Here is a 12,013-nt window from a genome sequence, read left to right on the forward strand (position 1 = left end):
CTGAGGGAGATGGGAAAGGGATGGAGAATTCCTGAGGAGATGGGAAGAGGCTGGAGAATCCCTGAGGGAGCTGGGCAGGAGCTGGAGAATTCCTGAGGAGATGGGAAGAGGCTGGAGAATTCCTGAGGGAGATGGGAAAGGGATGGAGAATTCCTGAGGGAAATGGGAAGGGGCTGGAGAATCCCTGAGGGAGATGGGAAGGGGCTGGAGAATTCCTGAGGAGATGGGAAGGGGCTGGAGAATTCCTGAGGGAGATGGGAAGGGGCTGGAGAATTCCTGAGGGAGATGGGAAGGGGCTGGAGAATTCCTGAGGGAGATGGGAAGGGGCTGGAGAATCCCTGAGGGAGATGGGAAAGGGATGGAGAATTCCTGAGGGAGATGGGAAAGGGATGGAGAATCCCTGAGGGAAATGGGAAGAGGCTGGAGAATTCCTGAGGGAGATGGGAAGGGGCTCAGCCTGGAGCAAAGCAGGACCAGGGGGACATTCCCAATGTCCACAAGTCCCCAAGAGGAGGGGACAGCCAGGAGGGTCCCAGGGGACACAGGACAGGAGGGAGCAGCCCCAGGGTGGGACAGCAGCAGGAATTTCCTCATGGAAATGGTTGTTAAACCTTGGGAGGAGAATGATCCCATGCTCCTGATTTCCCCCCCTTTTTTTAATCTCTTTGTGGTGCCATTAAGACTCTCCCACACCTTTCTGATTTTTAGGAGCAGCTTTTCATGCTCTGAGTTCTCCCCCCATTCCTGAAGTAACACAAATCCCCCTTTTTTGGGGGATTTATATCCTGCAGAAAGAAATGGAGCTGCCCTGGCTCAGGAATCACTGATGGATCCCATTTCCCAGGGGTCATTAAGACATTTAATTTTTTCACTAATTGCCTGTATAAAATTGCTGATCCTGGAAGATTGAGGCCACTTGTGTAACACAAACCACATTGAAACAACCTCAGAAGTTGCTCTGAGGTGAAACAGCCACATTTAAACCCAAACCTTGCCTCCAAATCCTTCCTGTGGATATTTTCCTCCTTTCCCTGTTTTCTGTGCTGAACTTTTCCCAGCTGGAAGGAAAAATGGGAATATCTCCACCCTGGGGAGTGTTTGGTCCATCAGGATTCTTTTTGTGGGGTGTTTTTAGGGATTTTAACCAACTTGATACTTAATATTTTACTGGAGAAATCCCCAAATTGTTGGAGCAAGCTATGGAATAACTCTGCAGCCTTCAGCTGCTCTGCAGAGCAAATTCCTGCTGGCTTTTCCAGCAGCACTCCAGGAATCCCAAACCTCAGCATCCCTCTGCTATTTACAGTGTCAGGAATTCCCCTCAGCCGGATCCTCTTTCACCTCCTCTTCCCCTTCCCCGCAGTTCTTGGTGTGCATTTCAAAATTCCTCCCATTTTTGAGATGTTCTTGGTGTGCATTTCAAAATTCCTCCCATTTTTGAGATGTTGGTGTGGATTTTAAAATTCCTGCCGTTTTTGGGATGTTCTTGGTGTGGATTTTAAAATTCCTGCTGGTTTTGGGAAGTTGGCAGTGATAGAAGAGATCCCCTTTGGATCCTGGCCGAGGCTTTGGGCTGAAATAATTCAATAATTCCATTAAACCTCAGGAGCAGGGAGGGGGATTGTCCCTGGTTTGATCTGGTTGGAATTGCTGCAGGCATTTGCTAAAACTGGAGGATTTAAATACAAATTTCATTTTTTTGTTGCTGTTTTGCCCTCTAAAATGAAGAAAAGGTGGTTTTTATTTCTTTTTAGATGAAAGGAAGCTGGAAAGTCAAAACCATCCCTGGAGTACCCTGAGCAGGAGGAGCTGCTGCTCCAGCACAGTTTGTTCCATTAGTATGGGGACATTTTAAAAATCTCATTTTCCAAACAACTCCTGGAAATTGGCATCCCAGAAGCAAAAAACTCTTTTAAAAATAGCTCTGAAATGAGCCCTGTTGTTTCCATGGCCCCTTGTCCTGAGGATGCCTGAAACTCTGGAGGGCTTTGAGGAGATTCTGCCCAGCAGAATCCCCAAACATTTCCTGAGGAATGAGCTCCTGCTGCTGGAATGCTGCTGTCTGCAGGGTTTATTTTAAACCTTTTTTTCCCCCTATTTTGCTCAGAGGAAAAGCAATTCCTGAGCAGGAATGCCTGAGGTGGTTGGAAAAAAATCTTTTGGAATATCCCAGGTGGGGAAATGTGTGCAGCTCCTTTTCCTTGGATCCACATTTGAACTCCACTTCTGCATTAATCTGATTTATTTCCCCTGGTCTGGAATTTCACCTTTCCCCCCCCACACACAGATCCACCTGTGCACAGCTGTGTGAAATCCCAAAATTCCTGAGCCTCCCAGGGGCAGGATTTGCTTTTGGAAAGATTTTAAAATGCCAAGTGTGGTCACTCAGGTGCTGTGAGCTCAGATCCCTGGGGCTGTGAGTGAATCCTGCAGACCCTTTTTGCTTCCATCTCCTCCAATTCTTCCCTTTTTAAGACTTCAAAAAATATTCCAGAGCCAGTTGCCAGCACAGACTTCCCAGTGAACTTCCAACAGTAAATGAGTGCTGGCTGCAGCAGCTGTTCCCAAAAAAAACCCCAATAAAACCCAAAAAAACCCAGCTGGAAAAGGGCACAGGGAAAGAAGGATCTGCTCATCCCTTGGAGGAGCTCCCAGGGAAAAGTTCACGTCTGAAGCTCTGCCCTGGATGTTTTGGGGTGGTTGCCCTGGTGCCATTGTTGAATAATTTGCTATTTATAGGGGGATATTTTTAGGGATGTGACAAGTCTGGCTGTGGACCTGGATTTGGGGATATTTATGGTGCACAAAAGGGGCAGAATTGAACCTGTGGTGCTGAGGGGATTTAATGCTGGGAGTGAGCTGAGCATCCAGGGAGACACCCAGGGGTTGGAGCCAGGGCTGGGAAGGGGCTGGAGAATTCCTGAGGGGGCAGAGAATTCCAGGACCACAGAATTCCAGGGGCACAGAATTCCTGTAGTACAAAATTCCTGCAATACAGCATTCCAGGGACCCAGAATTCCAGGGCCACAGAATTCCAGGGCCATGGAATTCCTGCAGCACAGAATTTCAGGGACACAGAATTCCTGCAGCAAAGAATTCCAGGGACATGGAATTCCAGCAGCAAAGAATTCCTGTAGCACAAAATTCCTGCAATACAGCATTCCAGGGACACAGAATTCCTGCAGCACAGAATTCCAGCAGCACAGAATTCCAGGGGCACAGAATTCCTGCAGCACAGAATTTCAGGGACACAGAATTCCTGCAGCACAGGGTTCCAGGGACACAGAATTCCAGGGACACACAATTCCTGCAGCAAAGAATTCCAGGGGCACAGAATTCCTGCAGCACAGAATTCCTGCTGTACAAAATTCCTGCAGCACAGAATTCCAGGGACAGAGAGTTCCTGCAGCACAGAGTTCCAGGGACACAGAGTTCCTGCTGTACACAATTCCTGCTCTACACAATTCCTGCAGCACACAATTCCTGCTCTACACAATTCCTGCTGCTGCTGAGCTGGGAGCTCCTCCTGGAAAGGCTCCTGCTCCTTCCCGCAGCATTCCTGGCTCCAGGGGGGAATTCTGGTGGGTTGGGCTGCAGGATCCGGTTTCCTTCCTGGCTCTGGCCCTCCAGGATGCTTCACATTCCCAACTGTTGGTGCTTCCAGAGAATTGGGGAAGGAATTCCCCTTCCTGCTGCCCACACCCGCTCCAGGCATCTCTGAAAGGGATGGGTCTGGCTTGGCATGGGCAGGGAAGGAAGGAAGGCCAGGAAAACCTGGAGAGAGGCAAGAAAACCTGGATACAGCCAGGAAAACTTGGATAGAGGCAGGGAAACCTGGATAGAGGCAGGAAAGCCTGGATAGAGGCAGGGAAACCTGGATGGAGGCAGGGAGGCCTGGATAGAGGCAGGGAAACCTGGATACAGTCAGGAAAACTTGGATGGAGTCAGGAAAACTTGGATGGAGGCAGGGAAACCTGGATAGAGACAGGAAAACCTGGATAGAGGCAGGGAAACCTCGATACAGGCAGGAAAACCTGGATACAGGAAAGGAAAACCTGGATGGAGTCAGGAAAACTTGGATACAGCCAGGGAAACCTGGATACAGGCAGAAGATCTGGATAGAGGCAGGAAAACCTGGATGGAGTCAGGGAAATCTGGATAGAGGCAGGAAAGCTTGGATACAGGCAGGAAGATTTGGATAGAGGCAGGAAAACCTGGATACACTCAGGGAAATCTGGATAGAGGTGGGAAAACCTGGATGCAGCCAGGGAAATTTGGATAGAGCCAGGAAAACAGGCAGGAAAGCCTGGATACAACCAGGAAAGCCTGGGAATAGAGGCAGGAAAAGCCAGACAGAGCCAGGATTTTGCCCCGGGTGCCAGTGTGACATTCCCATCAGGAATTGCCTTCCCAAGCCCTCCAGAGCCAGGGCCAGGGGCTGTTTCCCGGAGGGAAGGGCAGTGTCTGGGTACAGGGAAGCCTCAGTGTCCCTGAGTGTCCCTGAGTGTCCCTGAGTGTCCCCAGCTGGGCTGGCAGCGGGGCAGGGCTGCTGCAGGTCTGTAAACAGGAGCCTGTGGAATATCAAGTTCCAAAGCTTTGCACCAGGACAGGGCTGGGAGGAAGGAGGGGGGCAGAGTTTCTTCCAGCTGAGGTCAGCCTTGTTTTGCCTCGCAGAGCAGGGATCCTGCAGGGCTGTAAACAACAATCCAGAGATGGGATCCTGTCCCTCTGGAAAGCTCCAGGGTTGTTTTTCCCTTTGGTTGTGGTGTAGCTGCTGCCAGGTCCCCCCATGGGGTCTCTGAGAGCAGCTCTGAACCTGAAATTGAACCATTTTTAGTGCAGGAGCCCCTGCGTTGCTTTGGAAAGGAAAACACAAAAGGAGAAACCCAAAGCAGCCCAAAATTCCAGGGAAAACTGACAGAAATAAAGCTCAGGTTGTGCTGTCACTGCAGGATTTCAGCTCAGCTCCGGCTGCCCCCTTGGTCTGAAGGGAAGGGAATTCTCATTATTGATTAATCTGCCATTAATGGGTTCCTTTTACCTGGCTCAGGGCTGTGGAGGTGGTTGGGTTTTTGGGGTGCTTTGTGTGGAGCTGATTCCAGCAGCAGCTTCACCTCCATGGGATGGTTTGCCTTGGAAAATCCCTCTTGAAGTCAGGATGGCAGCTGAGGGTTGGCTCTTATCCCAAATTCCCTGGTGGCCTTCCCTGCCCGTGGAACCTCCCAGGTGCTGCTGCATTTTGTCAGCCCCACACTCCCCCTGCTCGTGGCCCTGTTTGTTTATCAGCTGGGCTGTGTTGATGAATTCCCTGCAATTTCAGTCCTTTGGGGTCAATTCCTGCAGCATTCTGGAGGGAACCAGCAGGAAGGAGGAGTGATCCTGATGATGCAGGTGCTTTTTTTTTTCCATTCCCCCATCCCAAATCCAGCTAAACCCCCCCCCCCAAAATCCAAGGATTCATGGGTGGTGCTGTGGAAAAGCTCCCTGGAGCAGTGGGAATGGCTGGAAGTGCCCAATTCCAGAGGCTTGGAGCAGCCTGGGGCAGTGGGAAGGGTGGAACTGGCTGGGATTTGAGCTCTTTCCAGCCCAAACCATTCCAGGGTTCCCTGAACCTCAGGGATTGCCCATTCCAAGGCCAGCTCCAAACCTGGAGCTGTTGGGAGGTGTTGGTGCCTTTATCCCCAGCTCCTTTTTGCTCTCCTGACCCTGCCCCACATTCAGCCATTTTTGTTCCCTGCCCTCACCTTCCTATTTCCACATAGAGCTGGCCCTGGAGTGTGAAATCTGTAAAAATCTTTGTTAAGAAACAAAACCAAAACAAGTTTAAACTGCTTTTTTTGGCTGTTCCTCATCCCTGAATCCACTGCAGAAGGAGGAGGTGAAAGCAACCTTGGCCTGAACCCCAGCCCAGAATCACTGACGTGCGTTTGACTCCTTTAGAAAAACCAAACCAAACCAAAACAAAACAAAAAAAAACCCTGTTTATGTTCAGCCAGTGAGCGAGGAAAACAAGCAGGGCTGGATTTCAGCTCTGATGGATTCTTGGAATCCATCCCTCCCTGCCTGCTGCTCTGCCTTCAGCTGTGTTGAGCAATGTTGTACTGGGAAGGGGACGTGAGGCACGAGGGCTTCTCGGGGGGGTTTGGGAGCTCTCCCGAGGGCAGCTCGTTCCTGCAGCCTGGGACTGAGCTTTTCTTGGAAATTCAAACCTTCCAGGATCTGCTCAGCCAGGACAGGAAACTTTATTTTTTTTTTTTTTTGTTTTCTGTGCTGAAATGCTCAGAAAGTTTGTTCTGTGCTGAAACCTCTTTTTTTGTTTGTTTTGTTTTCTGTGCTGAAATGCTCTGTAACCATCTCTAGAATGATGTAAATACTTCTTCTGTTTTCACATTCCCCCCCAAAAAATGATGCAAACTCCTCTTCCTCACCTTCTTCTCTGAAATGGGGCACACTCCTCCTTTTTTGCATATTCCCCCCAAAAAAATGATGCAAACTCCTTCATATTCTGTAAAATGGGGCAAACTCCTCTTCTGCATATTCCCCCCAAAAATGATGCAAACTCCTTCATATTTTCCTCTGTAATGGGGCAAACTCCTCCTCTTCTGTATATTCCCCCCTCCCAAAAAATGATGCAAAGTCCTCTTATTATTATTCTCCTCTAAAATGGGGCAAACTCCTCCTTTTCTTCATATTTCTCCCAAAAATGATGCAAACTCCTTCATATTCTCTAAAATGATGCAAACTCCTTCATATTTTCCTCTGAAATGGGGCAAACTCCTCCTTTTCTTCATATTCCCCCCAAAAAATGATGCAAACTCCTTCATATTCTCTAAAATGGGGCAAACTCCTCCTCTTCTGCATATTCCCCCCCAAAAAAATGATGCAAACTCCTCTTCTTCATATTCTTCTCTGAAATGGGACAAAAACTCCTTCTCTTCTTCATATTCCCCCCCAAAAATGGGGGAACACCTCTGCCTCTCATCATTCCCTCTCAAAACTGGGGCAAACTCCTCCTCTTCTTCACATTCTCCTCTAGAATGGGGAAAATTCTTCCTCTTTTTCGTGTTTCCCCTCCCCAAAAAATGGTGCAAACGCTTTTCCCTCTCCTCATTGCCCCCTAAAATGGGGAAACACTTCCTATTTTTAACATTTCCTCCAAAAAATGAGGCAAGCAAACACTTTTCCAATTCCTCATTCCCCTCAAAAATGATGCAAACTCCTTTCATTGATTTCCCCCCAAAAATGGGGCAAACCCCTCTCCCTCTCCTCATTCCCCCAAAATAATACAAACCCCTCTCCCTCTTGCTTTCTCCCCCCCCCAAAAAAAATACATTTTAGACCCAAATATTTCCCTGAGCTCTCACCCAGGCTGTGATTTATAAAAACAAAGGAAAATCCCACAGCTTCCCTGTCATTATTCTGATTATTGATCAATGAATGTCAGCCCTGATTTTCCAGTGAATAATTGGATATTGATCAAACCAGGGATGTCCCTCACCAATGCTTCATTAATGCCATAATGGTGTAAATATCCCAAATTCTAACTAATTAATAACACAGCTCCATCTGCTTGGGCTGGTGGATCTGAATTCCCATTTTCCTTGGCAGGAGCAATCGAGGAATCCAGAAAAAAATCAAGGAATCCACAGAGAGAGAACGAACAAGGCTGCTCTGCAGTAGGAAGGTGAGCAGAGACCTCTTAATTTGTCTCATTATTGATTAATTTCCCATTAATTGGTTCATTTTATCTGGGAAACCGTCTGGATGAAGGGTTTGGAATGGGTTTGGATGTGAATTTGGGTTCTGAGGTGCTGCTGCTGGGGCCTCATTATGTGCTACAATTACCTCATTAATTAGGGAGGGAGATCTCTGCATTCCGGGGGGGACCTGGAGCTGTGTGGGAGCTGCTGTTCCATGGGAAGCTCCGTGCAGGGCTTGTTTGGGGTTATTTGGGCTTGTTTGGGGTTATTTGGGCTTGTTTGGGGCTGTTTGGGGCTGTTTGGAGGTGACAAACCCAGAGCTGGGAATTGTGGCTGCGTTGTCCCAGGGCTGGGTCATCCTCAGGGATTTTGTTGGAATAACCTTGGGAATTCAATGGGCAGGAGGCTGAGCCCTCTCTGGATTTGGGAGGGGTTTGAGCTCCCCACAGGGGCTTTGGGACAGGAGGACATTGGGGTGATGATGACGATGATGATGATGATGATGATGATGAGCAGGTCGCTGCTCCTGGATCACCCAAACAGCTGAGATCCAGGTGGCTCCAGAGCTCTGCGTTTCTCCGAGTGTCGCAGCCAGGCTTTGGGGAATGGAAATAGGCTGATTTTGTGCATTTCGGGTGAAAAATCCCTTAAAATCTCATTTTTAGGGGAAAAAAATCTCCCAGGATTTCCTTGCCTGCAGTTCCTGGGTGCGACCCGCAGAGGGCGCGCTTGGGCCGCGCTTGTGGGGCTTTGCTTTTCTTGTTTATTAATTGGCTTTAATCTCATTATTTCTATGGAAATTCCTTAATCAAAGCGCTCCCAGCGCTTTAATTAAAACTGGAGCCACCAGCAGAGCGGGGTGAGGCTCTGCAGGGCCACCAGGAGCATTGGGACTCTCCCAGAAGGATGAGGATGATGAGGATGGAGATGGATTTTCCCCCACTCTTCACCCCGAACCGACCTCTTCACCACAACCCCAACCAAAAAAAAATCACCCCAAAAATCCAAATTGCTGCCAAACTCCTGGCTGCCATCAGCAGGTGGCAGCACCCTGCCCTGCTGCCCGTGTTATTCCTGGCTGGGAGATTCCCTGGATGCAGCCCCACAGTCTAGACTGACTGACAGACAGGATTCCTGTGCTCTTAGGTAAGCACGGACAGACACCCATTATGCAAATCCCCAGCCACAGCAGCCTCCCAAACATTCCTCAGATTGTCTAAATAAGGTGCTGTTTCAGACCCAAACTGCAGCCAGGCTTTTGGGTGCCTTCCAGCTGGAGGTGGGATTTTTTTTTTTTTAAATTCTTTTCTTCTTCCCCTGATCAGCACAGCCTGAGTTTTGGCCTCAACAGCTGCCCAGATGTGCAAGGAGGAGAGAAAACTGGGCAGATAAAAAACTTTCAGGCTCCTGTGCCTGTTGCTGCTGCTGCTGGGTGCTGTTAAATCTGTTTTATATTTATTTTTCTACTCAGATTGCACAGAATTCGTGGCTTTTTTTTTGCTCTCTGAGCTGCAGAAATCAGCTGTGAGTGGGGAAGGTGCAGTGACCCAGCCTTGCACGGAGGTGTTGCCCTGCTCAGGGCCTGCCTGACTCATTCCTGGGGCTGGAGGAGGTGGGGATGGATCATCAGGGATGATCCAGAGCCTTTGGAGCACTCTGTGGCATTTGCACCCTGTCCTTTTTGCACACAGAAATTCAAAGAGCCTTTCAAGCCCCGTGACTGCAGAGTTGTTTGTGCTGCTCTGGCTCTTCCACCATCCTCAATTTCCCAGGAATTTCCCTTCCATCCTGCTTCTGTCCCTAAAATCCGTCCCTAAAATCCATCCCTAAAATCTCTCTGTCAAATCTGTCCCCCAAATCTCTCCTTGGAGCTGCTGCAGCCCCCTCAGAGCACACAAAGAGCTCAGACTGAGCTCCTGAGCAAACCCAGGAGTTGGGAATTGGCCCTTAGCCCTGCCAGGAAAACATTGGAAAGGCTCCTGCTCCTGAATCCATGTGATTTTCTGGGAATTCACTTGGAGGGCTGGTTCAGAAATCCCTGCATGGGGTGCTGCTGGCTCAGGGTGAGGAGTTTGCTCTGGTTTCTTTGTTCTTTCTTTCTCAGCCTGTCAGTACCAGCTCTGCTCTTCTATTCCTTGCCTTAAAAAAAGGCAAAAAAAAACCCCAAATCTGTTGTGTTGTTTTTCCTTTTTTTAAATTGCATCATCCCTCCTGTTTTCCTGAGTGTTGTTTGTTTATTGAGGGGCACGGCTCATCCTTTAAGGATTAAAGGGAAGGGAAAGGTTGGGATGTTCACCCCTGTTTTAGGGGAAAATGAGGAGAGGGAGAGGTGTTTGCCCCATTTTTGGGAGGGAATGAGGAGGGGGAGAGGTGTTTGCCCCATTTTTGGGAGGGAATGAGGGGAAGGAGAGGTGTTTGCCCCATTTTTGGGAGGGAATGAGGAGAGGGAGAGGTGTTTGCCCCATTTTTAGGGTGTAATATGAAGGAGAGGAGGAGTTTCCCCAAGGAGAGCCAGGAGGGAGACTCTGAGCAGGGTGGGACCCTCATTTCCCACCGTGGGAACTGTGATTCCATCTTTTCCTGGGTGGGACCCTCCTTCCCACTGTGATTCTGTGTTTTGCTGCTGGGAATTCTGGTTTTGGGCTGAGCTGCATCCCCCATTTCCATCCACGCTCACGGCGCCGCCTTTGATTGCAGCCGCATCCCAGCATTTCCCCTCACCTGCTCTCTCTGGCAGCAGGAAAATCCCAAATCCAAGCCCTGCCTGCACTTCCCAGCAGTTCTGGAGCCCTTTTCCAGCTCAGCTCAGCTCAGCTCAGCTGCTGCTTTGCCCTTTCTGCTCAGAGATGTGAGATAAGGAAGCAGCCAGAGCGCTGCTGACTCACCCTGGGGTTTGTCCTTCCTGCCCTCCCACACGGCACCTGCACACCCAGAAACCTTCACCCCACAGCCCCCACACGGGTTTTCCAACCCAAAAATTCCCTTTTCTACTGCTCCACGAACTGAGAAAACCCCTGGAGTTTGTTCTAGGGAGATGTGGGCAGGACAAAGGGATCGCCGGGGTTTGCTCAGTGCTGCCTTCTCCATCCTGAGTCACCCAACCTTTCCCTCCCTGGGAATGCTGAGAAACACCAGGATCATCCCAATAAACACCAGGATTACCCTGAGAAACACCCCCAGAGGTCCCATTCCAGCTGCAGGGCTGAGCTTGGCAAGGTTTGCCTTGTCTGCACCCCAAACTGAGGAGCAAATCCTCATAAATCTCCACAAAATGTCCCCATCCATAAAATCCTCCCCACAAAACGTCCCCCATCCATAAAAAACCACAACCCCCTGGGTTTGGGCTTGGTTTGGGGCTTGTTTCCCAGCAAGGCTCACGTGCTCTCTGAGCTCAGGGTTTGGGTGATTTGTCAGAATTCTGAGAAGTTCAGATCTGTCAAAGCAGAAAATGTTCATTTTGGGATGGCTCAGCTGAACCTTTTTGGGGGAAATAGGAAACGCTGCCTGGAAGAGCAGCTGAACCCACAGCAAAAAGCTGGGAAAAGCTGAGGAAATTGCAGCTCTTGGAAGTGAAATCACTGATGAAGGATTTGGGTGAAAACCCCACGTTTTCAAGGAAAACCCAACAAACTGGGAAGGGTTTTTGGGCAGCAGCGAAACATCTGTGGGTTGTAAGAAACCTTTTCCTTCCTCCTGAGCTCCTGCACTTGAGCTCACCAGCAGAAAACTGATTTTTAAACTGGTTTGGTTTTTTTTTTTTTTTTCAACTTAAAACTGAAACTTGAAACTTAAAAAACTGATTTTTAATTGGTTTAAACTTTTTTTTGAAACCCTCGGGTTTTATCCTCAGTCTGCAAACACAGGGAACAAGCTGGAATTCCTGATCCTTTGCTCCTTCCCTCCTGGATGTTGATTTTCCTCCCTCAGAGAGTTGACACCTCTTTGTTTTCCCAGGTTTTGGGGGAATTTGAGCTCGGTTTTCCCACAGAGGGGGATCCCAGCCCCTGGGAAAAGGGGTTGGAATGTTTTTATCTGGGTGCACATCTGGGAAAGGCATCACAGGCTGGGAACGACTCCAGCCGCAGTTCCCAGCCCCAGGTTCAGGATTTTGGAGATTCCCACAGCAGCTGTGGCTGCCCCTGGATCCCTGGAAGTGTCCAAGGCCAGCTTGGAGCCACCTGGGGTTTGGGAATGTGGAGGAGCTTTGGGCTGGAGCTGCTGGAGGAGGTGACAGGGCAGTGACAGATGTGCAGGGTGCCAGGAGCCTCCTGTCCTGTCCCAGGAGTCAGGACTGGTGCACAAATTCTCAAATA

At 49.4% G+C, this 12,013-nt stretch overlaps 1 protein-coding gene across 1 annotated transcript in view; it reads left to right on the forward strand.

Annotated features, from left to right (window-relative positions):
• Nucleotides 1-12,013, forward strand: part of GNG7 (G protein subunit gamma 7) — a 45,625-nt gene that overhangs the window by 16,753 nt on the left and 16,859 nt on the right. Inside the window, exon 3 of the mRNA XM_066566508.1 lies at nucleotides 7,609-7,684. The gene's annotated coding sequence lies outside the window, so the exon portion shown is untranslated. The remainder of the gene's footprint in view (nucleotides 1-7,608; nucleotides 7,685-12,013) is intronic.

This window comes from Molothrus aeneus, chromosome 27, assembly GCF_037042795.1.
Source record: "Molothrus aeneus isolate 106 chromosome 27, BPBGC_Maene_1.0, whole genome shotgun sequence".
Lineage (NCBI taxonomy): Eukaryota > Metazoa > Chordata > Aves > Passeriformes > Icteridae > Molothrus > Molothrus aeneus.